The sequence below is a fragment of the Salmo trutta genome, chromosome 21 (genome assembly GCF_901001165.1).
Source record: "Salmo trutta chromosome 21, fSalTru1.1, whole genome shotgun sequence".
NCBI lineage: Eukaryota > Metazoa > Chordata > Actinopteri > Salmoniformes > Salmonidae > Salmo > Salmo trutta.
In genome coordinates, this window is record NC_042977.1 from 25,910,879 (window position 1) to 25,929,830 (window position 18,952).

General features: G+C 41.1%; 1 protein-coding gene across 4 annotated transcripts in view; it reads left to right on the forward strand.

The window, feature by feature from the left end:
- The window catches only part of dlgap1a (discs, large (Drosophila) homolog-associated protein 1a), a 112,339-nt gene that overhangs the window by 31,217 nt on the left and 62,170 nt on the right, over positions 1–18,952 (forward strand). For all 4 annotated transcript variants that reach the window (XM_029704916.1, XM_029704919.1, XM_029704918.1 and 1 more), the window contains exon 2: positions 4,488–4,568. The gene's annotated coding sequence lies outside the window, so the exon portion shown is untranslated. The remainder of the gene's footprint in view (positions 1–4,487; positions 4,569–18,952) is intronic.

Below are 18,952 nucleotides of genomic sequence, written 5' to 3' on the forward strand. Positions count from 1 at the left end.
TGGGAGCAATTTCCAAACACCTGAAGATAAATTGTTAGGTTAGATTACTTGTTAGATATTACTGCATTGTCGGAACTAGAAGCACAAGCATTTCGCTATACTCGCATTAACATCTGCTAACCATGTGTATGTGACAAATACAATTTGATTTGATACCACGTTCATCTGTACAAACAATAGTATGCAAGTATAAACACCATGGGACCACGCAGCCGTCATATCGCTCAGGAAGGAGACGCGTTCTGTCTCCTAGAGATGAACGTACTTTGGTGCAAAAAGTGCAAATCAATCCCAGAACAACAGCAAAGGACCCCGTGAGGATGCTGGAGGAAACAGGTAAAAAAGCATCTATATCCACAGTAAAACGAGTCCTATATCGACATAACCTGAAAGACCGCTCAGCAAGGAAGAAGCCACTGCTCCAAAACTGGCATAAAAAAAGCCAGACTATGGTTTGCAACTGCACATGGGGACAAAGATCGTACTTTTTGGAGAAATGTCCTCTGGTCTGATGAAACAAAAGTAGAACTGTTTGGCCATAATAACCATCGTTATGTTTGGAGGAAAAAAGGTGAGGCTTGCAAGCCGAAGAACACCATCCCAACCTGGGAAGCACGGGGGTAGCAGCATCATGTTGTGGGGGTGCTTTGCTGCAGGAGGGACTGGTGCACTTCACAAAATAGATAGAATCATGAGGCAAGAAAATTACATTGATATATTGAATCAACATCTCAAGACATCAGTCAGGAAGTTAAAGCTGGGTCGAAAATGGGTCTTCCAAATGAACAATGCCCCCAAGCATACTTCCAAAGTTGCGGCAAAATGGCTTAAGGACAACAAAGTCAAGGTATTGGAGTGGCCATCACAAAGCCCTGACCTCAATCCTATAGAAAATCTTTGGGCAGAACTGAAAAGGTGTGTATGAGCAAGGCCTACAAATCTGACTCAGTTACACCAGCTCTGTCAGGGGGAATGAGCCAAAATTCACTCAACTTATTGTGGGAAGCTTGTGGAAGGCTACCCGAAACGTTTGACCCAAGTTAAACAATTTAAAGGCAACGCTACCAAATACTAATTGAGTGTATGTAAACGTCTGACCCACTGGGAATGTGATGAAAGAAATAAAAGCTGAAATATTATTCTCACATTTCACATTCTTAAAATAAAGTGATGATCCTATCTGACCTAAGACATGGAATTTTTACTAGGATTAAATGTCAGGAATTGTGAAAAACTGAGTTTAAATGTATTTGGCGAAGGTGTATGTAAACTTCCGACTTCAAGTGTATGTAAAATATGAAAATCATTGTCAGGTAAATTATAGGCAGAAAGATTTGCATTCGACATGCAAACTCATTCCTAGTGTGTGTTTGTCAGAGTGGTTGGGTATGCCAATTTCAAGTCAGCAACTTTGACTCTTAGTGTTCGATTGCAAAAGACAATCTCTTTTTTTTGCCAGTATGAAAAGTGACAAATTAACTCTGACAAACAAATGAGTTTGTGAAACAAAAGTGCCACAAATCACTTGTGTGCAGATGATGAAGTGCTGCCTGTAATATCAACCCTGAGGAGAGAGAGACCATTATCAACATCTGACTACTTTCAGCACAACGATCACCAGCAGCTGCGATATGCTTGCATTCAGTTCCGTTCTGCTTTAAACTGCTCTGCCTGCCGCATTGCTCTCTCTCTCTGCCTCCTTTCTCCTCGCCAGCTAATAGTCTAAAATTACATTTTAATTAACTTTGAATGTTACCCACCTTATGCTTTCCTGAGGCCATTGCTAAGCTGTTCTTTAAACTGCCGCCGCCACGGGAGGTTTAATTTCAAACACTTCCCAACAACCGACATACCGAGGCTTCTGTGTGATTTCACATTCACTCAGATTGTCAAATAACACAAAAGTGAAAGCACAGAGACGAGACGGCCATATTTCAACAGCTTAAAGCAGGAGGCCACTCAGGGCAGAGAACAAGTGGATGAATCTCCTTCCGCTTCCCTTCCCGTGTTCTGACATAGCACACAACAAGAGCTTCTATTACTACTACCTCCAAAGTCTATTGGAAGTTTACTTTTAAACACAACCCCAATCTCTTCACCTTACAACACCCTCATCCATTTTTTCCTGTGCCATAGTAGCAGACCTTCTATCTCCCAGTGAAATTCAACCCGTGTCCCTTCAAATCTGAACATATTGCATTATCCACCCGCAGTCATTTGTTCCCCCAGCCCCTTAGGCAATGGCATACATTAAGGGCCCTGGCTGCTCTGCTCTACTCTGCTCCTCACCGATCCTCTGCTGTATCTTCTCATACTGGTTTAATATTCCTCAGCTTATTCCAGGGTCCTGGTGGCTGGGGCTGGGGCTGCAGCAGAGGGAGGGAGGGAGAGAGAGAGAGGAAGCTGCCTCATCACATGAGGTAATTGATAGAGGCTCATAACTCATCCTCATCAATCATAGAGCCTTGAGGCTGGCAAACAGGCATAACAATAAGGGCTGCAAATGGCTGACAATTGAATTAGCCCTCTGCTCTATATGCATTTTGACAGCCATGTAACTCTCCACATATTAGTGAAAAGAGGGAGATAAGGAGTCTGCTTCCCACCTTGTCAAACATGATTTTTACATTAAGTATGAATTGAAGAAATTAAGTGTGGTAGAATAGATCTGGTCAAAGCACGACATGAGAGGGTAGGTTGGAGGTGTGGGGGGAATGTTGCAGAGTTACAGAGATAAAAGGTTTTTATAAACATTTTAATTATAGGCATACACAGTTTCTGAGTTTTCGTGTGCACTATTTTGCACGGCATAACCATAGATATAGAACATGAGTGAACAAAACATTAGGAACACCTTCCAAGTATTGAGTTGCCCCCTCTTCTGCCCTCAGAACAGCCTCAATTCATCTGGGCATGGACTCTACAAGGTGTCAAAAGCATTCCACAGGGATGCTGTCTCATGTTGACTCTAATGCTTCTCACAGTTTTGTAAAGTTTTTTATTTAAAAGGCAAGTCAGTTAAGAACAAATTCTTATTTACGATGACGGCCTACCAGGGAACAGTGGGCTGTTCTAATCTTTACCTTGTCAGCTCTGGGATTTGATTCAGCAACCTTTCTGTTACTGGCCTGATGCTCTAACCACTAGGCTACCTGCCACCCCTGAATGTCCTTTGGGTGGTGGACTATTCTTGATACATACAGGAAACTGTTGAGCTTGAAAAACCCAGCAGCGTTGCAGTTCTTGACTCACTCAAACCGGTGCACCTGGCACCATCTACCATACCCCGTTCAAAGGCACATACATTTGTTGTCTTGCCCATTCACCCTCTGAATGGCACACATACACAATCCATGTCTCAATTGTCTCAAGGCTTAAAAATAATGATTTTACCTGTATCCTCCCCTGCATCTACACTGATTGAAGTGGATTTAACAGGTGACATCAATAAGGGATCATAGCTTTCACCTGGATTCACCTGGTCAGTCTCTGTCATGGAAAGAGAAAGTGTTCTTAATGTTTGATACACTCAGTGTCTAGCTCTACAGGCATAATCATGTGACCTCCATGTGCTGCACTCAAGCACCTGGTCTTTAGCCTATAATAATCGCTTGATGGCAGCAAAGTAGTTTGCACTACCACACTCCACTGTATAATGCACTCAGTAAACCCAGGATGGCAGTACAATGATTTGACATGCCCATATGCACACATCCGAAGCTATTTGCTCTTTTATGAGATGCAGCTGGAATCCAAGTTGTCCTAAGTGTGTGCGTGTACATATACATTTGAATGCGTGTGGTGTGTGTGTGTGTGGGTACTGATTCCGATCATTACAAGCATTTGGGAACATTGAGGGAGATTGGGAATAGAAAGAATCACAGCACACACCATAAGTTTGGCTCATCTGAGAAATCAACACTGCATTCAAAGTCATTACATCCTCTTTTTGCTGGCAGTTTACGAGTTTCTGTTATGGAGTCTCATCAAAGATAACATCTAATGATCAAAGCCAATGATGCTTGTCTGTGTGAATAACGATGTTGCCAGAACAGCTTGTGCTGTGTTACATCCTAGGGCTAGGGGGACTGGTGATGTGTAATCAGGGAAATGTTATTTTTTGACCTTGGGTTGAAGCTGGAGCTTATCTCAAATTGTGCTCATAGCTCCTTCTTCAGATCAAAGGGCTGTGAAGGACAGTTGAAAAAGCCATTTCGCTGTGGTATCACTGTCTGCACTGGTGTAATGTAGCTGGCCAAATGAGCTTGAAGGAATTCAAGTGTCAGAGTGTTTACTGTAGCTATGACTTCAGGATTTCTGATTGCACAACTTGCTCGGTGTGACCCCTGTGGCATCTGAACTGAAAATAACCTTAATTGATTTAACTTTTTAAAATGAAAAAATAGACAGTGCATTGTTTAATGAGACACCTCTAATAAATCTTAATGAAATGACCATTTCTGTTTGTTTTCTTTTGTCCTTTCCAGTGGACTGTATTGGTGTGAAGGCTAACACACAGGGATTCCAATGCCTTCCAGACAACAATCTAAGATGGGGAATTGAAGAGGGTGAGTAGGATTATGAACGGTTAGTCAAGTGTTTGCTTTGCTTTTATTTACATGCCTACAGAAATCTATACTGCCCTACAAAGGCAAAATGCAGTAACTACGCCAATGGTGAAACTGACAAAAACGGCTTTAAAGTTTTTTTGATAGCCAGTCAAATATGTTGTAGGTAGATCAGTGACAATGCACTGATGTATCATCTTATTAGGAAGTCATTTTTAGGCATATTTACCATGACCACTGATTTGACCTATGACCCCTAACATGCAATTACAACACTGCCATTGTATGACCTTAAACAACTACAGTGCCCCTTCACTTTTTCCACATTTTGCTACGTTACAGCCTTATTCTAAAATGGTTTAAATAAAACATGTTCCTCAATCTACACACAATACCCCATAATGACAAAGCAAAAACAGGTTTTTAGAAATTTTAGCAAATGTATTAAAAATAAAAACAGACATACCTTATTTACATAAGTATTCAGACCCTTTGCTATGAGAGTCGAAATTGAGCACAGGTGCATCCTGTTTCCATTGATCATCCTTGAGATGTTTCTACAACTTGATTGGAGAACCTGTGGTAAATTCAATTGATTAGACATGAGTTGGAATGGCACACACCTGTCTATATAAGGTCCTACAGTTGACAGTTCATGGCATAGCAAAAACCAAGTCATGAGGTCAAAAGAATTGTCCGTAGAGCACCGAGACAGGATTGTGTCGAGACACTGTTCTGGGGAAGGGTACCAAAAAAATTATGCAGCATTGAATGTCCCCAAGAACACAGTGGCCTCCATCAAAATTAAATGCAAGAAGTTTGGAACCACCAAGACCCTTCCTAGAGCTGGCCGCCCAGCCAAACTGAGCAATCAGGAGAGAAGGGCATTGGTCACTCTGACAGAGCTCCAGAGTTCCTCTGTGGAGATGGTAGAAGCTTCCAGAAGGACAACCATCTCTGCAGCACTCCACCAATTAGGTCTTTATGGTAGAGTGGCCAGATAGAAGCCACTCTTCAGTAAAAGGCACATGACAGCCCACTTGGAGTTTGCCAAAAGGCACCTAAAGGACTCTCAGACCATGAGAAACAAGATTCTCTGGTCTGATGAAACCAAGATTGAACTCTTTGGCCTGAATGCCAAGCGTCACGTCTGGAGGAAACCTGAAACCATCCATACATGGAAGCATGGTGGTGGCAGAATCATGCTGTGGGGATGTTTTTCAGCGGCAGAGCAAAGTCCAGAAAGATCTTTGATGAAAACCTGATCCAGAGCGCTCAGGACCTCAAACTGGGGTGAAGGTTCACCTTCCAACAGGACAACAACCCTAAGCACACAGCTAAGACAACGCAGGAGTGGCTTTGGGACAAGTCTCCGAATGTCCTTGAGTGGCCCAGCCAGAGCCCGGACTTGAACCCGATCGAACATCTCTGGAGAGACCTGAAAATAGCTTTATCTTGGCCAGGTCGCAGTTGTAAATGAGAACTTGTTCTCAACTAGCCTACCTGGTTAAATAAAGGTAAAATAAAATAAAAAAATATGTAAACATTCTTCAAGTGGCATTATTAAAGGGACTAGTGTAACACATGGGAGTGAGAGACAACAGACAGACAACAGGAGCAAAGTGACGCACAGAGGCTCTGCAGCTGCCTGGGACAGCCTGGTCAAAAGTAGTGCACTAAGTAGGGAATAGGGTGCCATTTGGGACACAATAAGGGAGAGAGGCCAGTGACCTCACACTGCACATGTGTCTGGCTGATCTTCTTCTACGTGCAGTATTGAGCTCTCAGTTCACCACAACCAATGCCATGAGAATACCAAGTGTGATGTTATGTTTTGAAGGGAAAGCCTGCAGCTAAACAAGAAATAGTAGCTGTTGATGAAATGGAGATCATGATGCCCCGGGATTAGGAACAAACTAAATTGGAAACAAATCTGCAACAACATGGAGTAACATGGAGTAAAGAAACACGCTTTGATCCCTGACACACTGACACTAAGCTGGAGAGCTAGAGAGGAGAGGAGGGGTGAGTGGGGGGTGTAAGTACTCAAAGGCTGTCTGATCAGAACCACAGCAGGGCAGCATTCTCTAGTCAGTTTGAAGAATATAGTGGTGCGGACACATAAGTGAACATCAGAGGGCTTTAACACTGTCTCATAATAAACTCCATGTGTTTTCACAGCCGACCCCTGTAATTTGGTGGGCTGTGCCAAATTAACAGCACACATTTGTGTCCAAAATCTGCCCAACTGATTCCATCAACCTACCTATCTTTTCGGGGGGGTCTGTGGTTAAAAAACGAAAGTAGGAAAATAAAACTCTTGCTTCCAACATTTTCAGCTGAGATTTTTTTGTCTAAGTGCACCAGAAGGTAAGATACATGGTGCGAAAGGCACTCACTAGGAATCTGTGCTCCATTTGCCCCTGGCGGAAACACTGCTCATTAAATTTTAAGAGTCATTTTTGGTCTTCTAGTGATGTTGTTGTGGGGGGGGGGGGGCAGAGATCTGATTGTATAGTAGATAGTGGATGAGATGAGAAGGAAGCAACGTTTATTATTGGATTATACACGCTGGAAATCTAGAGTTTTGGGCAAGTAGTGTATTTACAGTAGACTTAAGGTAGAAGTAGAAGCAATGAGGAGTGAGTGGGAGCATTACATTTTAACCTGCCTCTAACATAATTCCAAAACTGTATTCAAGTACTATAGCTTAAAGGTTCTGAGGCTGACACCAGTCTCAAGACATATTGTCACGCCCTGACCTTGGAGATTCTTTTATGTCTCTATTTTGGTTGGTCAGGGCGTGAGTTGGGGTGGGCATTCTATGTCCTTTTTTCTATGTTTTGGTATTTCTTTGTTTCGGCCGGGTATGGCTCTCAATCAGGGACAGCTGTATATCGTTGTTGCTGATTGGGAGCCATACTTAGGCAGCCTGTTTTCCTTTGGGTTTTTGTGGGTGGTTATTTTCTGTTTAGTGTTTTGCACCTGACGGAACTGTTCAGTTGTTCTTTTGTTTGCTTGTCGCATTAGTGTTCAGTTTAAACATTAAAATGACGAACACTTACCACGCTGCATTTTGGTCTGATTTCTCTTCCCCTTCATCCGAGGACGACGAAGACCGTTACACATATTGGTTTGACATGTTGATGACAAGCATAATATGTTACAACTGATACTGCTCACTTGACTTCCTCAATCTTTCATACTGGTAAATATTGGTTGAAGGCTGCCTATTGAATATATTAAGAGATTCATAAAAGTGATTAGTGTCTTCTGTACATGGTGTCTTCTGTACATGTTGTCTTCTGTACATGGATGACCGCCTACAGTGCTCTTTAATATATGCTCTTTAATATAGAATTCAATAAATCAGTTTTTTTATATATGAATAAAGACTTGCTAAAGTGCCAAAATTCAGCATTTCAACATGTCCCTCACATGCTGACTAGACCAGGCATGCACGTGCATCTGCGTGCACCTTCGCACGCATGTTGATTTTGTCCATCCACACCAAACGCGATCAGGACACGCAGGTTGAAATATCAAAACGAACTCTGAACCAACTATATTAACAGGTCGAAATGCATGTTTGAAATTCATGGCAATTTAGCTAGCTAGCTTGCTGTTGTTAGCTGATTTGTCCTGGGACATAAACATTGGGTTGTTATTTTACCTGAAATGCACAAGGTCCTCTACTCCGACAATGAATCCACAGATAAAAGGGTTAAACTAGTTAGTTTCTAGTAATCTCTCCTCCAGTCTTCTTTTTCTTCGTCTTCTTCTTTGGACTTTAAATGGTGGTTGGCAACCAACTTTAAGGTGCATTACCACCACCAACTGGACTGGAGTGTGGACCTCAGTTCATCTTTCAATCACCCACGTGGATATATGCTCCTAAAAACCAATGAGGGGATGGGAGAGGCAGGACTTGCAGCTCTTATCATGGGTCAAAAATAGAACCAAGAAACATTTATTTTGCAACGCTCCCGTCACTTTTAGGAAGATTTTAACCAAATTAACTCCAACATTTCACTAAGTTTTACCATCATTGTAAAGCCCTATTTATTTTGTTGCTTTGATAAAGTCATTTCTGAAGATTAGAATTTAATTAATTATTAGTGATTCATTTACGTCTGTCCCTAATTTTAAGGTCAACCCTGTTACGTGAACTGAACTCTTTAATATGGTGAAACTATTGTTTGTTAAACTTTTTTTTTTTTCAAAAGAAACACTGAACATCTGATAGTCAAATCATCAGTGTTGTATTACTTGAGACCGGTCTCGAGTGTCTCTGTCTTGTCTCAGTCATACATTTGTACTCGGTCTTGCCTCGGTCTCGGACAGTGAGGACTCGCAATTTCTTCCCAGAGACCAGCCGAGACCAGTGGAGTAAAACATTCATAATTAGCAGCTTCCATTCAGTCAGCGCATAAAACCGCTTCGCCAGGCCAAATATATACACTCCTTTCTTTAAACATTATCTTAACAACCTTTTAACTATTTTAGACATGTTTGCGCAGTGGAGAACCTATAGGCCTTCAGGGTGTGACACGTTGGTGATTCTGAAAAAACAGCAACCGTAATACCAGCGCACTCATGTCGGAGAGTGCACTTTTTGTAAACACAAAGGGACAGTGGTGTAGTGGAGGGTATACACATGTATAAACCGTATACCCACTTTTTCTTCAGTGTGCATTGCGTATACTCACTTCTTAATCCCTACTGATGCGTATCAAAGTAGTGTAGTGGAGGTATACAACTTATCAATTATGTAGTACAATAGAAAAAGCGTGCACAAAGTAGCCTACACAATCGCAAAGCGAGTGAAATATATTCACGTGCACATAGCCTAGTTTTAACGAAATATCATCTGCAGGCAGCAAGACTGTGCAGCTCTCAACTGGTTTTAGAATGGAGCAGCTCACAGAAGAATACATCTGTAGACTGTAGAGTAGGAAATATGTTTAAATTCATGATATCTACCAGTAAATGCTAACAAAGGCAACAATGGGTATGCAACCAGGTATTGAAAAAGTGTATTCCTAAGTGTAGGTTAGTAGGCTATTTGTGATGTGCAATTACCATCATGCACAGTTTGTATCAGGGGTGTAGATATGGATGGGCCTGGGTGGACAAAGGCCCACCCACTGGGGAGCCAGGCCTTGACAGACCCACCCAATCAGATTGATGTGGTGTAAGCGTTGTTGTGGATTTAGACCCTCAAATATTTGTATTTTTTCTATTTTAATTGAGAGTGAAAATCTGAAAAATCTATAGGAAAATGAATAAAAAGGATTTTCCATCACTGGGCGGGCTGTTTGGGAAAACTAGAGTATACCTACTTCTCCAGGCAACACTCCATCACTGCATAGGGCCGATAGAAAGACAGCAGTCACACACAGCATGATGTTAACTTCTTTTGGCTCATTGGGACGCTAGCGTCCCACCTCGACAACATCCGGTGAAATTGCAGAGTGCCAAATTCAAATTACAAAAATAGTAATAATAAACATTAATGAAAATACAAGTGTTACACATCGGTTAAAAGATTAACTTCTTGTTAATCCAGCCGCTTTGTCAGATTTCAAAAAGGCTTTACGGCAAAAGAATACCATGCGATTATCTGAGGACAGCGCCCCGCATACAAAAGCATACAAACATTTTCCAACCAAGCAGAGGCGTCACGAAAGTCAGAAATAGCGATAAAATAAATCACCTACCTTTGAAGATCTTCCTCTGTTGGCAATCCAAAGGGTCCCAGCTACACAATAAATGGTTGTTTTGTTCGATAAAGTCCCTCTTTATATCCCAAAAACTCTGTTTTGTTGGCGTGTTTTGTTCAGTAAACGGTCAAAACATGCAGACGAATACATCCTAATAGTACCGGTAAAGTTCGTCGAAAACATGTCAAACGATGTTTATAATTCATCCTCAGGTTGTCAATTATCTAAATAATCGATAATATTTCAACCGGACAATAGCATATTCAATAGAAAGGAAAAAGAACGAAGAGCACGCACACAGTCTCACGCGCAAACCAGTACTGCATGATTCCATAGACCACTTACCAAAAGGTCTTATTCTTCATCGTTTTTCAGAAAACAAGCCTGAAACCATGTCTAAAGACTGTTGACATCTAGTGGAAGCCATAGGAACTGCAATCTGGGCCCTAAACCCTTATATAGTCAATAGGCTTTCAATGGAAAACCACTCACATCAAAAAATTGCATTTCCTGGATGGATTTTCCTCGGGTTTTTGCCTGCCATATCAGTTCTGTTATACTCACAGACATGATTTTAACAGTTTTAGAAACTGTTTTCTATCCAATGCTTCCAATTATATGCATATCCTAGCTTCTGGGCCTGAGTAACAGGCAGTTTACTTTGGGCACATCAGTTATCCGAAATTCCGAATACTGCCCCCTAGCCCAAAAAGGTTAACCAATAAATAGTCCATAAACTCAGACATAATAAGCTAGTAGGTCCCAATCTTAAGAATACAAAAACACAACCATTAAACATTTCCCAATCGAAATGTACAACTACTACTTCCATTTGCAAAAAGCATTTCACGTTTAGCACACACAGTAACCTGTGACCTAAAGCTTAAAGTGGGAACTGACAGCGTTTTAACTACTTTGCAGATATGAAACATACAGACAATCATATCAGTAACAAATATCAAATGTATGCAGGTATGTAGGTTATATGTGAATCAACGTTCCATGACGTACACAAAGGCATTGTTGGCAGAATAAATGGATGCAGTTCAATGCATGATTAATATAATTTACCAATATATTTCTTGGTAATCCAAAAAATATTGCTATCAGGTTGTAAATCACAGGTGGCCTGACCGACTGACTTTTTCCCCTCATATTGTTTTTAGGTGACTATGCACAGCTAGAGATGCAGGTATCATTTGGTTAGCTAGCAAGAACTTGAACGACTGTTATCCAGTTAGCATATCTTTTGTGTTCGCAAATTCACTCTGGCTACTCACTCTACTATGATTTCAGAGCACTCTCGGCTGAGTGTGCCACAGCGCAGAAAAGCTGATGAATTTACGAACGCGCAACACCTGCTGAATATGACCGGTGTCAGTAAATTTTGCCCCAAAAAAGCAAGAACACTCCAGATAACATTGAAACAGCCTAACCAGCTCTGCTACGGTGAGTAAAATGGTCAAAGTGAGGTGCTCTCATTTGTGTCTGGAAGTAGATAGCTAGCAAGCTTGCCAACTTTAGATGTTTAGCTTGAGTGCTTGGTTGGGACAAGCATGCATTGGCAGGCAAGCTGCAGATATTTGACAGCCAACTAGCTGAAAAAGTTGGAGACGGTTTATTTAATGTTCCTTCGTTAGATTTTAGCTCATCTTGCTCTGGATAGCATTAGTTGTTGATCTTGTTGTTGTTGATGTGCATAATTGAGGGAGAGAGAGCCTGCCTTTTCATGGTTATTTGATCAATAGGACTGTACAGTTCCCAAAATGTAAGAGGACTACCGTGGTGTTTACATATTTGCGATGTATTTTGTGGCTTTTGGCAAATGCGTTCTAATGATCTAACGTTGCGCTGTTGCAACTGCCTGTAAACACATAGTAAGGTTCAAAGTGAATGATGGCAAGCCTATGTGGCAAATGGCTTGTTTGTATAAAGGCCTACTGTAGCTCTGATTGGCTATAGCGCACCGGTCTGTGTAGACACCGACCGGTCCTGGAAAAGACAGATGTTTTTATTCAGTTTTATTTACTGCAGTGTCTATTAATTGTTCAAAAGCATCGCCACTTTGCCACTCTATATTGCTATAGAGTTTTCACAAATGCCTTAGTATACGTAATTCCCTAACCCTCTAAGAATTTATGAAAATGTGAAAATGACCATGTCTAAGTGGTTGCTTGTCCAAAAATGTTTTAAAAAGTGTCATATTCTTCCTAGGGGAGTATATGAACAGATTTTAATAATAATGTCATGATGCTAAAATGCTGTCAGTTCCACTTTAAATGCAACAATGTTTCACACGTTATTTTCAAAGAGATGGCTAACAACAGCAACCGCGCAGCAATAAAAAACACAGTTCCACTCACCAGATGATGAAAGTTCTTCTTGTTGAAAGTTATTCTTGAAAAGGTAGAAGCTAACAAATGAACAACATCCTCTTTGATAACAGCTGCTGCAAACTAGCCAACAACAAAAGCTAGCTAGCTAGTCCGTGGGAAATCTAAGTTTTTGTAAAAACGGTCCCACCCATTAAGTCAAAATGTGATTGCTTGATTCCACTGTCACTCAAACATTTTGCCCAAATAAAGTTGAATGGCAGATGCCTTGATCTAGCTTCTGATGGCTTAGCCAATGGCTGACTTAGCTAGCTAGATTTATCTCCCCTGAGACCAGCAAAGAAAACCCTTTCCTTTCACCAAGAAACTGAAGAGATGAAATAAGAACATAATTGAAAATAATATAATGATAATTATTATTATATTATTATTATCATCACTATTTTATTACATCCTTAGCCCTTCTCTGAAGGTGTAGAAGGCCCATTGTTTCCCACTGTGTTTGGGTTAGTAATAATTTGTAGAGTGGCTCTATTTTCCCTCTGCATGCATTTGTTTATCTATTCTGAATGTCTAAAGAATCCATAGGTTGTTCTGAAATGTGAACACAGAAAAACTGGACATTATTAACTCTTATTATGGAGGTGATTTGACAAAAATACAATCATGGTCTTGAATTGGACGTTTCTGGTCTCGGTCTTTACTCAGTCTTGACCCCCCATTCGGTCTTGGTCTTGACTCAGACTCGATTTGCTCTGGTCTTGGTCTTGAATAGGTCGCGATTTAGGTTGTCAAGAACACAACACTGCAAATCATAGTGTAACAGTAGGTGAGCTGGTTCTACTCTTTCTGGTCACTTTCTGGTGTTTTGTGGTGGAAAACTGAGTGTGTCGAGCATAACATGTCAACCCTGTTACCCACAGATAGACAAGCTAGAAAGATTTTAACTTTTTTTTTTAATGAGGCTTGCATTCAATTGCCACTCCCTGTTGCACACAAGCTTCCATTCCCCCTGTCACAATGGGATTTGTGGCTGATTTAAGATTAAATCCTCAACCTCTTACTTCATTTGCCACTTAATAGGCACTTACTATAGTATTTTTTTCATTTTACCACAATTTCTTTACGACCCCCCCTACATAGTGCACTACTTTTGACCAGAACCCTATGGTCCCTGGTCAAAAGTAGTGCACTATATTTTTTTACTTAACTTTTATTTAACTAGGCAAGTCAGTTAAGAACAAATTCTTATTTACAAGAGTCCATTCTACAGAGCTGCACAGTATTCAGCAAACGGATTAATCTAAACCCTGGGCGAGTAGATAGATGCAGAGCAAAATAAACATGTGACGTAGAGACTATTGCTTTGTTACAACACTTCTACAGAGCCACCATGGTTCATTCCAAACATGAATTCATGGTAGCCAGGTTTAGAGCCACCTGCAGAGCTCTGAACAGGGGGATAAGACTGGAGGAGTGGATCGTTGTGGATCCACAGGGAACAAACAGGCCATTTGATGAATAAATGTTTCCCATAGTAATTAAGATATGACTCATACTTTTAGGGTCGAGCAGCAGGATTCTTAGTGTGCACGTGAGTTCCTTAGCTAGCAGTAATTAACAAGCAGGATGCTGCTCAGAGGCCAGATTAACTCAGACTTTGAAGACTAAAAACCAGAAGGGCTTCTTCCCCCTCCTCTCAGCTTGGTCTCTCTTCTCTCTCTTCACCCAGAGTGATTTCACATTTCCTATATATGTGTTCTTCCTTATTTAAATGTGCCTCATCCGCTAGCTAGGCTACATCTAGCCAGAGGATATGCTAAAGATGTGCTGACTGTTTCAGGATTAAAACATGTCTGGGTGCACTGAACAATTAGCTGCAGTATATTCATCATTAAGTTACTTTTTCAGACTGTTCAGTGGATTTTCACAACTAATGTTTTTTCTGTTTGTTTTTACCAAGTGCAGTTATGACGCGGAGTAAAATGTATATTCTCAATATGACTTCCATGTCTCTCAATATGATTTCCAGGTCTCTGACCTCCTCCCTATAGGCTGTCTCGTTGTTGTCGGTGATCAGGCACTGTTGTGTCATCGGCAAATTTAATGATGGTGTTGGAGTCGTGCCTGGCCGTGCAGTCATGAGTGAACAGAGAATACAGGAGGGGGCTGAGCATGCACCCCTGAGGGGCCCCTGTGTTGATGATCAGTGTGGCAGATGTGTTGTTACCTACCCTTATCACCTGAGGGCGGCCCGTCAGGTAGTCCAGGATCCAGTTGCAGAGGGAGCTGTTTAGTCCCAGGGTCCTTAGCTTATTGATGAGCTTTGAGGGCATTATGGTGTTGAACGCTGAGCTGTAGTCAATGAATAGCATTCTCACATAGGTGTTCCTTTTGTCCAGGTGGGAAAGGGCAGTGTGGAGTGCAATAGAGACTGCATCATCTGTGGATCTGTTGGGGCGGTATGCAAATTGGAGTGGGTCTAGGGTTTCTGGGATAATGGTGTTGATGTGAGCCATGACCAGCCTTTCAAAGCACTTCATGGCTACAGACGTGAGTGCTACGGGTTGGTAGTCATTTAGGCCGGTTACCTTAGTGTTCTTGTGCACAGGCACTATGGTGGCCTGCTTAAAACATGTTGGTATTACAGACTCGGACAGGGAGAGGTTGAAAAAAATGTTTTGAGCAAATGATGGACCAAGGACATCTATGTCTTCAATTTGGGTTTTCTTTCCCTGCTTCTAGTGTTTGTGCTCTTTCAGGAAATGTAAATCAAGTCGGATAGCTAGCACATTTTCCAAGTTAATAAATATGTTAGCACTACAGGCCTTTGATATTTGCTTGCTCTTTGTTTGGTGAGGATGGAAAGTACAGAAGCACTTTAATGATAGTGCATGCCTTTAGGACGTGTTTTCATGTGGAACACAAATGTTGGATCTCTCTTGAAATTTAGCTCGAACTCTTTTACAACCTACATAGCATGAAGACTCAAGGGAGTGTTGGTTGGTTGGTTGGTTGGTTGGTTGGAATTAAAGCTTGTTGTTGGAAATATAGTTTTGGTTTCCAATGTTGAGGACAACTTTCAAATGATGGAATTTGATTTTCCTCTTTTTGAAAGTAATAAAAGCTTTTCATAAGTGGATAATGTATGGAGTTGATGGAGAAGTTACCTATACTGTATGAATGTCTTTATATTCTGTTTTCCTGTCCATTCCCTTTCCTTCCATATCCTTCAACTGTGGTGTGTTAATGCATGGTGATTTAGTTTAATTGCAATGGTAGATCCAGTATGTTTTAATCTATATATCAAAATCTATAGACTCAGCCAGCCAACATTCTGTTCCATTGCCAGAAATGGGAATAAAAAATTATGTTTGTATTCACATTGATGCTCAGCTGATAAGGGACTATTCTACGTGACAGAGGGATTACATATAGAATGTATTTCTGTGTTCAATCTTTACTTAAAACGTATTTCATCCAGATACTCATCTTTGCATTTTCTGATTCCTCTCAGCATCAGCATCAACACCTTCCCTCCATCCACACCATTTGAATGTATGCATATTCATATCTTATATGAGCAACGTTTAGCATTGGGTATAGAAACAGATGGAGGTTCCTCCAGAACAGAATTGCAGGGGAAAGAGGGTTGGAGCTGGCTGTTTTCTGTGTGAGAGAGAAAGCAGGCTGAGCCCACGCTCTGTGCAGGCTGGGATGAATCATAAGAGTGAGTGGGCGGGAAATGCGTTTCTTTCCTCAGAAAGGCAGAGATTCTGCTCTGACGTATATCCCTGGCGTACTGGAGAATAAAGCCTCCAGGAAGTTCTTTTTTCTGACATTTTTTTTCTTGCACTTTCTCATTTTAATGCGACTGTATGTATTATGGATGTCTGTACTCAAATGGGATGACATCATTGTTGACCTCTGACAACAGACAGGAAGTGTATATGCGTACATTGCAAACACCTGTGTCATAGAAATACACAACCTCCAAACAGTACCAAACCATTTCTTATCACTCGATGCTAGACTGGACAAAGAAGCTGTAAGTGTCCGGTAAATATTGATTGATAGCCTGCAACAGATAATAATTGAGTCTCACCATCAACCCATGGACTCATACTGACCTGTTCAGACTTGCAATGTACAGGTCATATACTGTAATGGGATAGAGGAGGCTGTAAGACAGTGAGGTGTGTACACGTGGGTCATGTACTCCCTGAATGTCATCCCAGAGCCAGATTAATGAATGAATGAGGTCAGTGTGCAGAAGACAAGTGATACCGATCTGGAGAGCACATGAGCGGTGTCCTCATGGCGTTGTCTGCTTTGATTAATGGAGCTGCCATCAGAGCGTCTGCTTCCACTGCCAGCTGGGTGATCATCAGTACTCTCCCTCCTGAACACAAATAGCATTGCCTCCTCCTCCTGGTATGTCCTTACAGGAACATGGACCTGCTGACTGGATAACTGTGGACTATACCTAGGTTCAGGAGAACAACTAACTATAATGGACTTGGTAGTACACTAGAGGACCAAAATAGATGTCCTTACTCTGTGTTGCAAAGGTGTTAGCTTTGAGGATTTCCCTTGGCAAAGTATTGTAAGAGTTGAGTTTGTCTTTTCTCTCAATGCTGTGATTTAAAGACTGTTAGTCTTTTTAAAGACTGTTAAAGATACTATTAGAAAATACTGTTTTGAATAGAAGTAGTCTGTCTGGCACCTATATGCCTATCAGTGAGTACCAAGTGCTGATGTGCTGGCATCTGAACCTTTTATTAACTGACATTTTGTCATAAATCTGAGAATTTGGCTTGGCCAGGCAATAGCCCCTTACTTTGGGGAGCAAAATTATATTATTGTCACCAGGGTTCATTCAGAGGGCACCATATTAGCCTTGAGGGTGTTCAATCAGATATACATTTTCTTCGAGTGCACACCTTAGAGTGTGTGTCAGTTATGAACTGTGTTATTAAATGTCTTGGAGCCTTAGCCTCGAAACCACCATTACGTTACACAATGTTATTCAATGTCTTGGAGTGTCAGCCTCGAAACCACCATTACATTGATGCACCATGTCTTAAGAAACAGCCAGCAGCACTTAATTGACAATGTTGACCAGCGAGAGCCCCTTAGCTCATTTCCATGATTCTCTGGCTTGCTACTGTGGAAAGGATAGTTTTCTATTGTAGATCTACTGTAATACTAAGATTAGATAAGAGATGTGTCTGTCTTGCTGCTTCAGGGATGGCTTTTGAACATCTAGCCCGCCTGCTTGACAGTGATTCTCACAGACAAGCCAGTCATGGGAACACAACGCAGTGAAAATTGTTTGTTTCCGATGAATTAGCTTTGAATGTTCAATCGCTGCTTCTTTACTCCAAATTCAAAAATGAATGGTCTTGGTGGTGGATATGATCTCAGTGATATTGTCACAGAGCCATGAGACTGAGCATTTTACAATGCACTATTTAGTATTCCAGGAAACGTATCTTCCCTGGCTTCGCTTTTCCATCCACTTACTCAGCAGCTTTCCACTTTCAAACATGAGTTCAGTAAAACGTGTTGTTATTAACAGATAAACACACTGCTCATATTGTAAGCACATAGGGGATGACTCTAGTTCCCACTAAGTTTCTGATTTTAAACTCTGTTAATAGTGGGGCTGTTTACCTGAAAAATGTTAAAGAATTGTGCATTTTGTGATAAAAGCATCAGAGGTAGATTAATATACCCTGAAAAGGTTTAGATTGGGAGCCAACCCAGATTTGGCCCCTCTGGGCATGGTAGAATTATTTTAAATGGCCAGCAGCAGTACCATTATTTTACATTTCAGAAGGACTGTTTTGAGATGAAGGCACCAAATTTGGAACAGAAATAGATTTATAGATTCTGAGAATATGTAGAAGTCCCAGATTTGGCCCCTGTGGGCTGAGGTGGCCATCTTGCAAAATGGCTGACTATGGTAACACTATTTTACAGTTCAGAAGTGCTGTTTTGAGATAAGCACACCAAATTTGGCACAGAGGTAGATTTATGTACCCTTGAAAGTCTTAGATATGGAGCCATCACAGACTTGGCACCTAGGGGCCTTGGCAGTCATTTTACGGAATTGCCACAGACAGTAATACAATTTTACAATTCAGAAGGCCTATTTTTTATAAACACAACAAATATGGCAGAAGAGGTACACTACCGTTCAAAAGTTTGGGGTCACTTAGAAATGTCCTTGTTTTTGAAAGAAATAACATCAAATTGATCAGAAATACAGTGTAGACATTGTTAATGTTGTAAATGACTATTGTAGCTGGAAACGGCAGATTTA